The following is an 18327-nucleotide window of genomic DNA, read 5'->3' on the forward strand; positions in this document are numbered from 1 at the left end:
GGTTCTTGTGGATGACTCGACACCTGAATTTGGAGCATTTGCTGTGGAAGAAGACACAATTGTGCCAGCGTTATCTGCAGCATTCGTGCGGGTTTTCTCTATTTAGAACCAGTGCGAATCTTTTGAGGCTATAGTAGAACCTACGGGATTCACCTGCTCTAAGAAGAGTATCCTTGTGCCTCGTTGCGTCATTGCCGTGACTAAAGGCCGCACTGAGCTATGGACAGTGAACCACTCCGAAGAGCCAACTGTGTTGCCTCGGGGCCTAAAACTCGCCCGTTTCGAGGAAGGCATATCCGGTTCCGTCGCGGCGTAAACAGCTCTGTCACTGAGCAGCAGGTGCGACCAGGCATGGAGACCCAAGTTACGGCTATGATTAGTAAGTCTCTTTCTACAACTGAGCGTCGTATTCTAGTGGAACTACTACTGAAACACGTGACAGTGTTCGACTTTGCCAAGGATGACTCAATGCCACTGCCTACCAGTCGTATTCATCACACAATCAACACTGGGTCCGCCCCTCCAATACGTCAGAAGCAATATCGAGTCTCAGCAACTTAACGTAAGGTAATAGATGAGCAAGTTCAGGACATACTAAAGCGCGGCATTATTCGAGAGTCCTGTAGTCCTTGGGCAGCTCCAGTTATCCTTGTTAAAAAGAAAGATGGCACAAGGAGGTTTTGTGTTGACTACCGCCGTTTAAATTCAGTCACGAAGAAAGATGTCTACCCGCTTCCACGTATAGATGACGCAATTGACTGTCTGCACCCAGTTTCATACTTTTCTTCTATTGAATTGAGATCCGGTTACTGGCAAATTCCCATGCACATTGCAGATAAAGAAAAGAACGGCATTCGTAACACCAGACGGACTTTACGAATTTAACGTTATGCCTTTTGGATTATGTAATGCACCTGCCACATTGGAGCGGTTCGTGGATACAATTCTACGTGGACTAAAGTGGCAAATTTGTTTATGTTATTTGGACTTCGTAGTAATTTTTGGCAAAACATTTAGTGAGCACAACAGCCGTCATGATATCGTACTTAATTGCATGGAACGAGCTGGTCTTGTACTGAATGCAAAGAAATGTCATTTTGGCGATCGTGAAACAATTGTCCTCGGTCACTTAGTTGACAAAGAAGGTGTTCGACCAGATCCAAAGAAAATTGAAGCCGTCAAAAGATTTACCGTGCCCAAATCAGTAAAAGAGCTGCAGAGCTTTTTGGGGCTATGCTCGTACTTTCGACGCTTTATACCAAGGTTTGCAGACATCGCTTACCCACTTATGAGTCTACTGCATAAAGATACACCATTCAATTGGACCAGCGAATGCGACTCAGCTTTCCGTCATCTGAAGTTTCTTTTGACCTCGGGCCCAATCCTCCGCCACTTCTTCCCATCAGCTTCAATTGAAGTACACACTGACGCAAGTGGTATCGGCGCTGTACTTATACAACGCCATGGACGCGATCAGCACGTGATAGCGTATGCCAGCCGCTCGTTGAGTAAATGTGAAAGAAATTACACGGTTACGGAGCAAGAATGTCTAGCCGTTGTTTTCGCTGTACAGCGCTTTCGTTCCTATCTGTACGGGAATGCTTTCACGATTGTGACCTACCACCATTCCCTTTGCTGAGTCTTCGTGACCCCTGTGGGTGGCTCGCTCGATGGGATTTACGCCTACAAGAGTTTAATTTTACTGTGGTGCATGAAAGCGGCCATAAACACTCAGATGCTGACTGTCTTTCGCGTTTGCCGCCTCAAACGACTGATAATGACTCAGACAATTTCGATGAATATTTGGCTCCAATTTCACAAACCTTTCCCGATCTCCGAGTTTTCCGAACCGAGCAACGCAAAGACAAAACATTAACTTCACTGTTTGATTCCGCCAACGATCCTATGAAGAACACATTTAGCATTCGCGAAGGAGTGCTTTACAAGAAAAATTTCGCCTCTGGGGGAGCACATATGCTTCTTGTCGTTCCGGAAAGCCTATGTATCACAGTTCTAGAAATGACGCATGATGACGCCACGTCTGGTCACCTGGGAGTGGCCCGAACACTCCACCGCACACAGCAGCGATTTTACTGGCCGAACATGCGTTCAACGATCAAGCGATATGTAGCCAGCTGTGTGCAATGTCAGCGCTTTAAGATGTCGACTTCAAGCCCACATGGAAAACTGCAGCCAGTCACACCTCCAACAGCCCCGTTTGAGCAAGTTGGCATTGACCTTCTTGGACCTTTTCCACGGTCCTCTAAAGGAAACCGATGGATTCTTGTGTGCGTTGATTATTTAACCCGCTACTGTGAGACAGCCGCGATACCATCCGCTACTGCGTCTGAAGTATCAAATTTCTTACTTCGACTCGTCATTCTTCGGCACAGTCCTCCTGCAGTCATCATTAGTGACCGTGGATGCCAATTCACAGCGGACGTTGTCGAAGAACTACTTCGCCTCAGCGCCTGCAGTTTTCGCCACTCCACGCCATATCATCCCCAAACGAACGGTGTGGTAGAACGAACTAATAGGATGCTTACCACCACGTTGGCTATGTACGTCGCTGCAGACCATAAGGACTGGGATGGCGTTCTACCGTTCATTACGCATGCATATAACACAGCGCAACATGAGACAACAGGCTACAGTCCGTTCTACCTTCTCTATGCTCGCACGCCTCGCTGTGCCCTTGACACCATACTGCCATTTTTCATTCATGACGAACCTTCTCCTGCTACCACACTCTGCAGAGCTGAAGAAGCCCGCCAGCTGGCCAGAGTTCGAATTTTATCTTCACAAGAACGTTCTAAGAACCGCTACGACACCCGACACCAACAAGATTCCTATGCTCCTGGTGACTATGTGTGGTTGTGGACACCTTTCCGTAAACGTGGTCTTTGTCAAAAACTGCTGTCACACTACACCGGACCATTTGTTGTGTTAGAACGCATCAATGACCTGAATTACGTCATAGCACGCATAACGGCGAATTGTCGACTGTGGCGGCAGTCGCAGGTGGTGCATTTAGCCCGCCTCAAGCGATTTCTTTCCAGAGAATCTCTGTAACTCGCCCGACGGGCTTCGTCTGCGAGGAGGGAAATGTCACGCGCCTTCGTAGAACATCGACGGAAGATGAAGAAGAGCGGTCGGGTAGATCGGTGAAGACGAAGAAAGAGCAAGGGCAGAAGAACGTTTGTACGCTTCGCCGCAGTCCTCTTTGTACCGATCCCTGTAAATAAACCCCCCGTGCGTACAAAGCACGTAACCATATATTAGGGTAAGGCTACCCAAAAGTAACAAAAAATAATATTCCTCTGTCCGTGCACACATGTATGAGAGACGTAGTCTGTTTAATACATAGATAAACAATAACGTTTAATCAAGGAAATGGGCATAAACAGGTATGCATAACTGAAAAGAGCGGCAAACAATAAAAACAATATGGACCTTCAAAGTTACACATAGTACTGCCTGTTCATCACTTCATCAAAATGCGACTTCCGGCTAGAAAATTTGCAGTCTCAAAATCTTGCATGGATTGTGCACATAAGGAGTTGGCCTCTCGTTCCTGTCTGTCACTTTCTAGGCATAATTAATTGACAAGAAGGATTCTGAGAAATTTTTCAGATACTGGAAGCGGACCTTATAACATGGCTGTCGTCAATTCCTTCCGGGGCAACTCAATGGTGAATTCTCAAGTGCTGATTGAATCAGGGTCTTAAAGGAGTTAAGACACGTACATTTTCTGTTCCGGTATTTTTGCTTTAATCGATCCACAGTGGGCCAAAACAGAGGGACTGCTACCCAAAAAGCCCCAGCACAGATCAATTAATTTGTTATCAGTGCATTTATCAGGGCCAGTTTCGGTTTCGATCTCTCCGGACACGAGCGCGCGATGACGTCAAAGATACGAGAACTAAAGTCCCTTGATAATTTGAAAGTAGCGACATCCTCCCAGACGGCCATAGACGTCCGACGGTCGACCGACGGACGTCCGTTCTCGGACGTTCGGACATCCGACGGAAGTCCGGTTATGTTCGATATTCGTACAGCGGACGTCCGTCGGACTATCGTTCGTGGATCCGGATCGCGTCCCACGGACGTCCGACGGGCAGCCGGAGGCGGACATTCGGACGTTTCCTGGAACATGCTTGCAGGGCCCGCTATTCGTGTAAAAACTTGCCAATAACATTCGTGTAAAGCTCAGCAAGCATGTGCCATGGAAATTTCAGTCACATACTAGTGCTCAATGCCTTTGTCGTGAGAGTAAAGCAGACAATAGAATATGCAACAGGTTCAAGTTTCCTGTTGTCTGCTTTACTTTCACACACAAAGCACTGAACAGTAGTGCGCAATTAAAACTTCCATCAAAGAGGCACATATGCTAGCTGAGCTTTACACAAATGCACCATTCCTGAAAACATGCGAAGTGCATAGGCATACCAGCATAAGAGGTTGTAAAAAAGCATTTTTTTGGCTTTATTGCAAAAACTGCATGCATAAATAGTCTACACTAAAAAAATATCGATGTTAAGGAATGGCATGGTAAAATGCAGGCCAACTGGAGTATTAAGAATCTACTTGAATCATTTTTTTAAATTATCCTTGGCCGTGACAGCTCTTCCCTTGGGGAGGTGGTGGCGGAAAAGGTATTTATTGAAACCTAATATTTCGGAATTAGCGAGATGATCGAGTTCTGTGTGGGCGGCCTCCGCAGGCCGGGATTCCAGGAGCAGTTACTATCCTGTGCATTTGCTCGATCAGCTGTTGCTAGTCTTTCAGGCCTAAGATGGAAAGAGCAGGCTGGGCTCCTCCTGCAATAGAAGGGAAAATGAAATTCAAGTTATCTGTGCTGAACTTTGATTACACATCTCCAAGGGCAACTGCCAGTTTCTCTCAATTGCTTTTTCCAGATGGCACTGTACGCATGCATCTCCATTCAGAACTGTCACATACTATATAGAAAGGTCATATAACTGCAGCAAAACCCATGCAGAATAACAAAAGATACAAACGTAGTTTGAACAGAACCTGGCATTCAGTATTTTAATGTTTTTATGTCGTCTCTTTGAACATGCCACTCTGAACAAACATGGCATGTTATGCTTGCTGCTATGCGCCCTCAGCAATGCCCAAGACATGGAGTGCACATGCAGAGAAACTAAGCATAAAGGATGCTGTATATGAACATAAAGCACAGCCAGAGCATTGCAGTATTACACAGGTACGCATTGGCGGCAGAAACCTGCATTTTGAGCGGTTTAACAGGCAGATTTCTAAAGTCATTGTTCCTGCTCTGAAAAGAAGTGATCAATAATAACATCATTTAAAATTGTTACCTTTTTGTTCTGTAAACTGCACATTTCGCTGGTTTCCATGTACCCTCTACTGAAGACATTCCCTGGGCGTGTCGGGGGTATATCGACATCAACATCTAGGCTACAAGTGTCTAGAAAGCGTCTCCTTAGAGCAGCTACGACGAAGTAACTTATCTGATAACATGCAAGCTGCTGCAGCAGAATAAAGATAGACATTTGACATGTGGCTAAAGCCCAATGTGGAAGCATAGCCCGCCGCAGTGATTGCGCAGTGTTCATGCTTCTACAAGAGTTAAAAGTAAAGTTATTTGTTTACCCACAGCGCTATATGTGACATTACAATAGCAAGGCTTATAGTTACACGAAACAAAAAGCTGACAACCACAAGCTCCTGATGTATTACCGGCAGCATGCAGCATGGATGTTAGTTACTGAAATATGGTTGCATAATTCTGGCAACCAGCTGTGCATGTATGTCATGGATTTCTCAACTACGCACAACAAATTACAAAAAAAATAATAGTATTTATAAATGCAGCCAGCTGTTCACAAGAAACACTGTAGCTTTTTTATGGGGAAGGTAGTGGGCGCCAAAGAAACTGTCCCTGTAAAGGCGCCTAATTTGCCCCTATGTAATATCGGGGACAAGTGTGTGGACTACACAAACTGCAATCAAAGCACATAACTTTCACATCGACCAGGAAACTCGGACCATACTTGTCGATGTGAAAGTTGAACGTTAGGTCTTTCATGTGTGCAAGAGAAATAAGGTCACAATTCGTTTACATCGCGATTCTAGTCCAAAATCTACAGACATACTGTCCAGACTTTCGCCCCCGCAGTATAAGCTACCACTTGGGTAAGAGATTAGTAAAAGAAGTGTATAAAAGACATTAGTGCTGTTGGACAGCCATAGCTATAAAAATGGTATTGACATTGGAGTACTACCTTAAGGCGGGGCCTAGGGTATTACAAAAGCAAGAGTTAGTGTCCGCTGATCCTCATTTGAACAAACAAAAAGAGGGGGGGGGGGGAAGAAATCTACCTTAATTACATGTCTTGAGTGACACCAAGCCGCAGTTAGTATTAAAGATATCACACAGTTTTGTGGAAGACTTGGGAGCGCTTTGCAGCTTTCTTACAGGATTGGACAAAAGAGCTCACCATCTTCAGAAAGGCACGTTATATAGAAATGAAAATAGTGAATTTACTGCATCTGGCCACAACAACTTGCACACGGAGAGGAAGATGAACTGAAAATTTTATACATGAATGTACGTATTTACAACAGGTGAAACAATGACCATGATATATGCCGAAGAGTAAAGAGATCAAAATCTAGCTCAGAACGAGTTCTCCAGGCCGCGGGGCCGTTTCATTAACTTCAGGACTCCGCCCACATTTCTTCTCCCCGATGACAACGAACTCACATATGACTGGCTAACAAACATTTTGGCATGTCTTTCCACTTTCATAAGTTCTTCACCCTCTCCCTAATACAAGCAATGCAAAAGGGACAACAAATTCGTTTCACAACGGAATTTAGAGAATGGACCTCGAAATGATTGGCTCACTAGGTCACATGCCAAACTCTCTCCCCTAGGAAAAAAAAAAGAAAATAAATAATTAGAACCCATCAAAACGGTGTCCCACATGCGCAACCATTGCCCAAAGCTTGCATCCTTGGCGGCTCCTTTTACAGGGCAATTATTGCAACTATTGGCGTCCGAGTCAGCACCATTGCGGACCACATCAGAAGAGCCAACCCACATCACACCGTCACTGTTACACACTTGCCCTTTTTCAACGCCGCTATCTCCCACCATTGTTGACATCCAGGGTTGGAATCCTCAACGAGACCCCACTCAGCGCGCCTGCACTGAATAATTGTCACTTTTATGGGCTCCCCAACAAGGAAGAGGGCCTTACACCCTTCAACCTGACAGTGTTTTTTCTTTGAACGATAAGCAGTTCTTCCAAAAGACGTGCTCGTTTCAAAGCTGTGCTGCCTCCGGGTAATGGGTCCAGTCAGCGTACTAAGGATCCCTTAGTACGCTTAGTACTAAGGACCCCTTAGTTGTATACTGTTCGTAAAGCTCCTTAAATAAAAATGAGCCCCCTACATGACACAGCAACGAGAACAAACTGCCTGTCCCCGCGTCTTCGAGTGCGACAGCAAAGTCCTCGGAAGAGGGGACTTCTTTCCCTCTCTGCCTACGTTTCCGTTAAGCACTGTAGCTGCTGTAGCTGCCTCTCTGTGCGCGTCTCTCCGCCTCCTGTCCGAGGGCAAGTGGGAGACGGCCGCAGCTGGGCATTGAACAGGTGACCCAAAAAGAGCAGACTAATAATGGTGCCTAGCATACCCACTGATCCCTTACAGAAATCATTAAAGAAATGAAAGCAACACATCAGATAACGCTACAATGTTTCTAAGTACAAAGTCGACAACTCCAAGTCATATAAATATATGTACATCTCCGCACATTAACTAGACAAAAACAGTGCAGAGTAAACTAATAATTCAGTGTCCAGAAACACTATTAAAAGGGGATAAAGGCCACGGGGGGCTACGATTATTAGTACCGTTCTGCCTTTAAACTACAATAACATACTTGTTGCAAGCTTAAAATCAAAGATTCACACCTGTCCCACCCACAGCAATGGAACACACATCTGACTCAAGTCTGCAGAGAAAGAGCAAGCTAGACTATTGCAGACGCACCCTTGGTTATTTTTCTGGCATTTCTGAGGGTGAAGAATCTGACTTGTCAGTAGCATGTATATGAATAAGAACCCTATGACAGTAAATGCATCAGATTTTCTGGAGTGGCTTTTCTTTGCTGACCACATATGAGGTGAGCTATAATTTATCCAACTTGGCCTAGGTTTATTCTATGAATAACAAAGCTATAGCAGGTACACAGTCGTCCACTCAGGCTGAACATGCGAGCGCGTGGCATGCACTTTTTGAGATGCCACTGCATCCATCGCAGCTGCACACCGTAGCGAAGAGGCAGACAGCGTGAAGTACCAGCCTCTAGTCCCTCTACCACCACTGGGGTCCCAAACTAGGGACCCCTTGTTTTTGTCAGGACAGGCCCCCTCAGGGTCAGCTAGTAACCTCCTGTATTTGTATCTGATGGCAATGTTTTCCACCACCACCCACAATACGCAGCTGCGCATCATAGCAGATGTGAAGCAACAGCTCCTGGTCCTTCTATGCATAAGCCACTTTGCCTTGATGCATGCCTGCGCACCATAGTAAAGAGGCAGACAACATGACGCAGCAGCTCATGGTACGTTTACATATGAGCCCCCCATTGTACTTCGATACGCACCATAGCAAATATACACACTACGCCACACAGCTGCTCCTGGTCCCTCTATGCATAAGCCATTTTGCCTCAATACGCACCTGCGTACCTGAGCGAAGAGGCAGACGTAAAGCTGCAGCTCCTGGGCCCTCCATGCACAAGCCACTTAGCATCAATGCACGGCTGTGCACTGTAGTAAAGAGGCGAAGGACGTTAAGCAGCAGCTCCTGGTCCCTCTACACATCAGCCATTTTGCCTCAATGCGCATCTGCACACCGTAACAAACAGCCAGATGTAACAAAGAAGCTCCTGGTTTCTCTACACATAAACCACTTTGCCTCAATGCATGTCTGCACACCAGAGCAAAGAGGCAGATGACGTGAAGCTGGAGCGGGTGATCCCTCTACGCACAAGCCACTTAGCCTTGATGCATGGCTGTGACGGATGCATTGCTATTTTGCAAACTGCATGCCACACATTCCCATTCAAGCTAAGAGTGGACGACTGTGTCCAATGACAAAAAGTAACATGGTGGACAATGTAAAAAGAATTTGCTGCATTAAGTTTGTTGAAACCAGTTCTACATCCTACATGTAAACAAGCTAAAACCTTAATGTCGAAGGGATGTCCTATGTGTTTAAAATCATCACACTCAAACAACTTCAACACTGACAATCATGATTCAATATTAATAATATAGATAATGATACAATACTCACTTTTAGCCATACCAAAGAAATGAGAATGCAAAGGGATGTTGCTGTTTTTCCCCCGTGGATGACAGTTTTCCATGTTCAAAGTGCTGCTTCCTGTTGGCCTACGAAATCGGCTACAGCAAATGGCATCTGAAAAATTTTTGGAAGCCTCATGCTAGTCTTCAACGAGAAAAGCATTCCCATACAGAAGCAGAACACAAATACTTTTACAATACACTAAAAGCACCAACTGCGGTGCTGTTTTTAGGATGACTAGGTAGAGGTTTTGCTGTAGCAAGCCAAATGTTAGTCTTCAATAAGGAAAGCATTCCCATACAGAAACAGAACACAAAATCTTTTACAACACATTAAAAGCTTCAATTGCACAAATGCTTGTAAGATGACCATGTACAGGTTTCTGCTATAGCCCACATCATATGACCAGCGGTTATCAGAAGCCTTGTATGTGAGCATGATGCCCTAGATTCAATTTATGGCTATCACTGTATTAACAAGCATGGGTTTAAACCTACTTTAATATGATAATCTAAGAACATGGTAAGAGCTTTCAGTGCGAGACATAAGCTCAGTATCATGCACTATAAGGTGCTGCATGGCTCTAGTGTAGCTTTGGCATTATCTCGCTGTCAATAATAGTGAAGTTCTGAGGAGCCTTTGAATATCTGTAAGGACAAAGCAACAACAATTTTGTTTTCATCTCACTTTTGCTCAACTCTTTTTTTTTTTTTTTTTTTTGAGCCCGCGGCTTGCATGGCCTGAGCTCACAGCCCAACTGTATCGCGGCGGCGGTATGTCAAATTCGTGCCAGAACAGCGCAGAACAACGGGTCAAGAAAAAGACAAGTGCTGACTTTTTTCTTTTTTTTTTTCTCTCCTCTCCTTGTCCGGTTGTTCTGCGCGGTTCGGTCCCACATGCATAACCAACATGCGCAAGGTGTTGTCCGTTTGTCAAAGCTGAAGGAGAGTACTAAACATTTAGTTATTTAGTAGCTACAGCCGTTCCTTCTAGAAACTGTAGTTGCCGTAAAGCTCGAGAGAGTAAGATCAGCGGCTGTCCATAAAAAAAAAAAAAAAAAAAAAAAAAAAAAAAAAAAAAAAAACTCTCGACGTTTTCACAAGTGTAGGCATGTCGCACGATAGGCTCGAGGAGTGCGAAAGTTTTCTCGTATAGTTTTTACAACTCAGCACGTTGCGCATGGTTAACAAATTAACTCCTTTAAAGCTCGGGCAGGCACTCCTTTATCAGAGACAGGGAAGTTGCGCTGCTTACTGGCGCAGCGTCCAGTAATGCCGAAAAGATGGCCCTCAGACTTGAGGCTGCACTTTAGTTAGTCGGCGCGGAGCCATCCTGTCAGTCTCGCCTAAAACACTCGACCGTTCGGCTGGAGCTGTTTCCTTACGCAAAAGCTCACCACTATCGGTGCATCGAAAAGTTCAACTAAAGAAACAAAAGTTCGGTGAAATACTTACTTTGGAATCAGCGGGTGAACAAAGTGTGCCAGCCGCACCAAGCCACAGCAAAAACAATGCTAGCAGTGCATTACAGCCGTAGGTATTTGTAACTGCGCAGAAAATGCAGAACACGGAAACGTGAAGCCATCTTCCATGACTAAACTTCAACTTGTCAGATGGATTGGATTGGCTCATTTCAGATTTTTTTGAGGATAGGTTCGGTTTCGTTCTTCTTGAGCTTGCTGCTTGCTGCGTCTATTCAGCCACTGATTAAAATTTCACCGAAGCATCATGATAGAAACATGTTTAATGGTCATTTAACTTTTAATCAAAAATTTTTGATGGAAGAATTCAACGATGAAACATGGGGAAAATAAAAAAACTGTTTAATGGAAACGCTTTCTATCGCATCGATTCGCTCTGGCATCATATAATGCAGACTTGACGGCATTACTGATTTATACGCAGTTCAGACGAGCACGACGACTACAAACTATATCATAGCTGTGTAAAAGCAAATCCAGTGGCGGACGTACGGCGGCTGTCCGCTGGGCGAACGGATTCGACCATCCGCTTTCGTACGTACGCCGGAATTCCGTCGGACGTCCGAAATCGGCCGCCGAGTTGCGGCCGAGTTCGGTTGTCCGTCGGACGTCAGTGGCCGTCTGGGCTCCTCCGCGCCGCGCTTTCCTCCTCGATTCTCCTCGCGCGGCGGCGGCGAGCGCTGCGCACGACACGCTTTTTCCCCCTGACGCCCGCCGGCCGGCCGCAGCAGTGAGTGAAGCGCGAGCTTTTGGGCCAGGTCTGCGCTCCAGGAGTGCACAAAATTTTTGAAAAATTGCGAGAAAAGCATTGAGAATGCCGATAGTAAAGTTCATGAATTGATTGGTTTCTTCTTAGAACTGTTTGAATGGGGAATACTGATAAACAAAGCTTTCAGGCGAGTTCTGTGCAACAGACACTTCTTAAGTCTCATGATAAGGTTTTACTTTGTGCACTTAATCTAGTACTGCCTCTGACTTTGTGTTTGTTTTTTTTAGAGCGTGAAATCTGTCACCGCGGTAAAACTTCAGAAAACGATCCAGGCTGGTGCTTTGAACTTCAAGATTAGAGAAGGTTAAAGCAGGACTTAGTCTATTTCGATACTGTCAAGCTATCTCTCTAAGCATAGTATATGTCACGTGATCAACCATGAGATTGGATTATTGGTTAATTGTACATGTATTTCAATCAATTACTGGGCCAAATTAATTTATATTTAGTAAATTGCAATTAAAATCTAAATTTTAGCTGCAACACCGAACCGTTGGAAAGCTTAGGCCAAGTGTAATGGAACTGTGCTAGTTAGCGATCCGCGATAATCTGCGTTCATTAGTTAATTTTGTATAAAATCAAATTTTGAGCTGTTCCTTGCTGCTTCGAGGCAAGGAACAGGTTTGCCACGGCAGTCTTGATATGATGCTGATGGAGGAATTAAATAATTTTATGAGTACGTGGCCCCTCACTGACTTCGCGTGTGGTTAAAAGACAGCAGGGTACACTGGGAGAAGTGGTGGGCCCTATTGCCAATACACTGAAGTTCTGGGGCAAGCATGCTGTGGTCTCATGCGCTGTGTAAAAGAGCTTGATTTCATTGAACGCAACAATCAAATAAAAAAATTACAAGGTGCACATAGGCCTTCAACGTGCGGAAATGAGAAAGCGTATAACTGCCAATTCATTAACTATCGCTATCCTACCTATCACTATATCTACTAATGCCAGACCTATCGTAACTGTCACTATCCGCAACGAACACTATCACCTCACTATCCGGGCCTATTACTATAATTTACTATTATTATCCGTAACAGTCACCATAATTACCTATCACTATTCATAACCATCACTATTTAATCTGATGCCGTCCCATGACCCATTGATATACTTCAATTTTCATTGACTTACGTTGTCAGTCATATCTCTGTTATCTCATAATATCTGACGAGACAACTATACATTGACTTTTAATTCTTATACTTTCTTGTTTTCTCATAAATGGAGGTGGGAAAAGAGCAAGCCACAGAAATAACTGGCTACTATCAGCGCGAGGTTCATGTCTCTGTCGAGGAGGCTTCCTTTACTTCAGGACAGGTCGGTGAGAGAAAATTGATGGAACTGCGTTTGGTCTGTTTGTTTTTTTTTCGAGTTCGTGTAATATTGGCGGCTCAAACTGGTCTTCAGTGAAATGTAGCTAGAACATAGAGCGATGAGATAATTACTCAGGCTAGGTGAAAAAAAAAATCTTGCATACAATTGAAATGAATAATATGTTACAGTGTTAAGAATTGTTGCTCGCAAAATGTTCCCCTATTTTTACATAATAACTATAATCATCATTGATTGTTTAAGTTTCGTAAATACAGAAAATTGATGCAATGATTCCGGCTGATTTGACATCGATGGGATAACTTTTCTCGCAATAAATGAATACGCGGAATCGCGCTTTTAGAGCTCCAGCTTTAAAAGCGAAGGTAACCTGCCAACGCCTAGTAGTCATGGTCAAAGTGAAGCGGGTGTGATCATATGAACACCTCCTGCACATTGGCCGTATCCCTGATAAAACGAACGCATACTTTTTAACCCACGCGTGCGTCGAAGCATGGCAAGACACATTCAAAAGTTGAAAAAAGAATGCCATACGACCTAACTAGTGCAGATTACCCGCAATACCTCGGGTTTACTTGCCAAATAGTTTTTCAGGGCCAGCATTCATTGCTCCCGAGTAACCGACGCACACTACAAGTACAAGCTGGAAAGGCTAGCTCCTCTACAAGCCCGAATTTCGATTTTTAGTGAAGGAGGCCAGGGATCCTAGCATAATCGCGACAAATACAATCGAGAGACTGTAATTTTCCAGTTATTTCTGACAGCAAAAAGCAGATTATAGCGCCCTGTTTCTGACTGTACAGAAGTCGAAGCGTTTTAAATGATGGAGCCTTGGAGCCTCGCAGAATATTCAGCATGCTGCAGAGGACAACCTTATTTTTATACAATGAACATGCTGCCGCCGCAAAAATATTGAGCAGCAAGCAGGAATAAAAAACGCAGCGTCAGGTGACGCGTTATTACGGGGAGTGAGAAAGGCACTCGACGTCGCAAACAACTCTGTTGTTTCTAGGAATAAACGTCTTTCGACTAATCTTGTGAATCCATTGACTCGTGCGCAAGCCGTCACGCTTGCCTTGAGATATCATGAATACCGCATAACCATCTTCAGGTCGCTTGCTGCAGTTGTACGCGCAACAGCAGGGCATAGAGCTTGCACGCTGCAATAAAAGCACAGCGCGCAATATTCGCTCGCAGAGACTAGGGGAAAAATGGCGCGAAGGGAAAAGAAAACACAAGGAAAACGCCGGACGCGCGTCGGTTTCCAATGGCAACGGCAGGGAGACCAATCGTCGCTCAGGAAATCGGGCGGAGAGCCGGCCTTCAGCGAAGGGGCGCGCAAGGGGCGAGGAGGAGGCGAGAAGGTAGCGCGGCGGCGGCAAAGTTCAATCGTTGGCGTAACTTTCAAAGTATCAAGGGGTTTTAACGAGAACTAAAGCCCCTCTATCTCTGGAAAGTAGCGAAATTGTAAGATCTTTGCCGCCGTTCCCCCTCCCAGCGCTTTCCTCCTCGCTCCTCTACGCTCCCCTGTTCCAAAGAGAGAGTGAGGGTGGGTTTTCTGGTTTGTCGTTGGCTGCCGGGCCCCCTGACGTGCCAATCACGTCACCATACGTCATCAGCGCGCGCAAAATCGTGTTTTGCTTGTTTTTTATTTTCTCGCTGCCGCCATTAAACTGCCTCGTCGTACCGTTCCTGTGGCTTGCGCGCGTGCAGTTTCGAGCACGCGATGCCGTGCTGCTGCGCGTTTCAGTGTTCAAGTAGAACAGAAACAGAACATAGAATAGTAGAACAGAACGACTGCCGCGCTTCGCTGATTACCAACACGGCACCGGCAAAGTTAATTGAGTTGAAGAACTTTTCACAGTCTCACATGTCACTGACGAACCCATCGCCAGCCGTAATCGAAACTGTAAAAATTGCTGAGAACTTTTTCCGCAGTAACAGAGAGGGTCTCCTCAAAAATTCAATCAGCACTGCACAACTGCAGGCCCGGATAAAAGATAGCATTTCATTGTTATCTTGCTTCCCAGCCTGCCGCGATGTTGTAAAAGAGATTGTGAGTGTTTTCGTGAAAGTACGGATCCAGATTTTTGTCCGAGATGAAGTCTCCAAAATATCTCCAGTGACTAGTAGTAAATGCGGTAGCAAAGGCGTAGGCATGCGGGTCGCTGCAGCTCAGATTCTTTGACAGTATGCATTCGTAATTTCATGTTTTATTAATTTGAAACATTTGTGAAAGTTGTGGTTTGAAAATCTGCATACACTTAATATTTTGCCTATGGCCTGAATGAATCTGTAAATTGTTCAAAATTTCTGGTAACTGCTTGCATTTTTTAAAGATATTCTCGTGCATACCTGAAGCTTATAATCATCGAAATTAAAATTGGATTGTAGCGTGTGTGAAAAATGTTTCTACGAAAATTATTTGCTTGCACTTCGTTTTCATATCTTTTCATTTCGTTAAGGTTTCTCAGCATCTTCCAATTGTCTAACAGTGTTTTTCTGTGCATTTATTTTTATTTGAAAATGTGTGTTTTCAATTAATGTGCCTGCGCCAGTCTTAGGACCCTTTTCAAAGCGACCAGTGCTGTGTCAGTAAAATCAAAGATGCTACTTGGTTCCAATGTGCAACAGTGTTTATCGCTACCTTTGTTCTGTATTTGGAACTGTGTATTTTGTATGCGCCACATCTTACGACCTTTAAAGCAAACCAGTATTGTGACAATAAAATAAGACCCTATTTTGCCTGAGTCACTTTGCCGATCAATTGATTTTGCGAAAAAATAAAAGCCACTTTTTTCACCTACACTGCCTCTGATTAGCAGCTGTAGGAACACTATTTCATCGTTTTCTTACAGATGTGATTTGAAAATGAAAGCATACAACAATCGACGCTTTTGCTTATAGGTTAGCCAGAAGCGATCGATGTTAGAATTCGCCGGTTTGCCGCTCACGCGCAAAGATGCAGAAGATTTCTGAAGGGGCCATTGGCTCTCATTCAGGGTCATCTATCTGTCACCCAACACAGATGACACCATAATTGCCTGCTCAGTTTATTTCCCGTTCTTGATGCTTCAGAGTACCCGAGCGCGATGCTGAGTGCAAACATTTGTTGCCGTTTTGAGCATGTCTTCTCCTTCCTTCTTTGTTATTGCGAACAATATGTGCCGCTAAAACCAAACGTAACATTTTCAAATCGATTAGTAGTTACCTGTGCAAAGCAAATTTAAAAGAACGCTTTAAAAGGCAGCACAAAAAGCCCCCGCCATTCACTATCATTGACCCTTCCGCGGCGCCCCTCTATATGACCAGCCATATTTTTATTCATAGGGAAACCTACTCCCAGTTTTTGTCTCTCCGGTAAACTTCTATAACACAGTACATGCACGCCCTTCAGTATAGTATATGCCTCATTTGGCCTCCTCACCTCACTAAGCCCTATGATATCCCATTGCATACCCTGTATTTCTCCTAACTGCACTGCTAAACTAATATTAAACGTTGCCAGGGTCAGTTTTTCAATGGCAAGAGCTAGAAAGTTTTAGCAGCCCCCGCTGCGTCAAAAGACTGACCACCGATGTGGTCAGTTGATCTGCAGCCGCTGGTGACTGAGGGCCAGTGTATTGTAGGACTAACCATTTGAGGTTGTGGCCAATTACTGCATCAGGGTGGCCAACTCCTGTCCTGGTGAGGGAGCGAGTTGCCGGAGGTGTTCAACGGCATCAGGTCGCACCGCAAAATTGGTTTATGCAATTCCATCCACACGCGTTTCTTTTTATCCGGTGAAGAATTCCGCAGCACCGGGATTGGAACCATGGTTATCTTGCATGCGACGTGTATGCTCTACCACTACGCCACCGCTGCCACTGTGGTTAACAAGCGCTAAACACATGGTTTTTCAGCTCCTTTCATGAGTGAAAATGAAAACGTTTTGGAAATTTCACATGTGAGTCGTCTCCTAGAACTAATAAGGTGTGGAATTGCATGTGTGCTTCGTAGAATGCAAGGAAATATTTTTTCTTAGCTCTTCGAGTTCATTGCAAGTCATCAAAATTGGTTCACTGTAAGCTGGCCTCCACATTTTTCGCATACAGGTTTTTTTCTTGGAAGTAACAATTTGTGTGTCAGGTATGCTTGTTTAATACAAACAAGGCAACACAATATTTATTCATTGAACTTCTTTGTATAGATGACTTCCGTTCTCCTGTGATGGGTTTTATTGGGGGTAGGTTATTTTTATTCATTATTTTATTTAGTGCGTCATTTACTCTCACGTCTCTTTGTGGTAACCTCAGGCAGTCTTTATAGGGGATGTGCATATTATTTATTTCCATCTTCCTTTTTTCTAGTCAGTACAGCACATAAGTCCTACTTTTCTCTACCTACTATCTTTACATGGCCCATCACATCTGAATATTACAGTTTGTCTTTGTGTTGTAGCCCTTCTGTGTTGAATGACGTGTGCGAATGTACATTCAACTTTACGCCGTTTCAATGTTATGCTGTAAGCAGAGTGAGGAATCGATAATGTTATGCTCTCTTCAAGGTTTTGTTTTATACTTTTATCAACACCTTCAGGCAGCATAATCAGTTCAGTTCAGTCGTTCATTCGTGTCCGACTCTTCGTGACCCTATGGACCATATCCCGCCACACTTTCCGGTCTCTCACTATCTTCCTAACATCACATAACTTCATCTGCAACGCCTCGAGGATGCCATCTAACCATCGCGTTCGCTGCCTACCCCTTCTCTGGTGACCCTCAACCTTTCCGAACATCAAATCTTTCTCCAGTGACTCCTCTCTTCTCATCAGATGACCAAAGTAGCTGAGCTTTAACTTTAGAATTTGATCTTCCAATGAGCAGTCAGGGTTTATGGTCAACAATATCAACTGATTTGATCTTCTGGCAGTCCAAGGAACTCTCAAGAGTCTTCGCCAGCACCACAATTCAAACGCGTCAATTCTTCGGCGGTCAGCCTTTTTCACAGTCCTACTCTCGCATCCTTACATCACAACTGGAAAGACCATAGCACACGTTATATGGATCTTGGTTGGCAGTCTAATGTCTCTGCTCTTTACTAGGCAGTCAAGGCTAGCCATGGCTCTCTTTCCAGAAGCAGGCGTCTCCTAATTTCATGGCTGCAGTCTCCTTCCGGGGTAATCTTGGTAACCTCGAGCACAATATCATTCAATAAAAGGGCATGGCAAAAAATTTCTTGACCAAGCATTTGCTTCTGTCAGTACTTTAAATGCCCTTCTCTGCTGAGAATATCTGTCAGATTGTTATCCCATCTTTATTTGTTATTATGTATCATATTTAAGCAATATTGTTTATTGATAACCTTATCAGTTCTATTCGGGACTTAGATGGGA

At 44.4% G+C, this 18327-nt stretch overlaps 1 long non-coding RNA gene across 1 annotated transcript; it reads right to left on the bottom strand.

The window, feature by feature from the left end:
* Positions 1-4461: 4461 nt before the first annotated feature.
* Positions 4462-10968, bottom strand: LOC146188270 (uncharacterized). The gene is made up of 3 exons (XR_014707507.1): positions 10824-10968; positions 9358-9483; positions 4462-4820 (listed from the first exon to the last, which is right to left on the bottom strand). It is a non-coding gene; the product is annotated as an uncharacterized LOC146188270 (long non-coding RNA).
* Between the last annotated feature and the right edge of the window lie 7359 nt (positions 10969-18327).

Source organism: Amblyomma maculatum, chromosome 5, assembly GCF_055883805.1.
Source record: "Amblyomma maculatum isolate TAMU_Amacu chromosome 5, ASM5588380v1, whole genome shotgun sequence".
NCBI lineage: Eukaryota > Metazoa > Arthropoda > Arachnida > Ixodida > Ixodidae > Amblyomma > Amblyomma maculatum.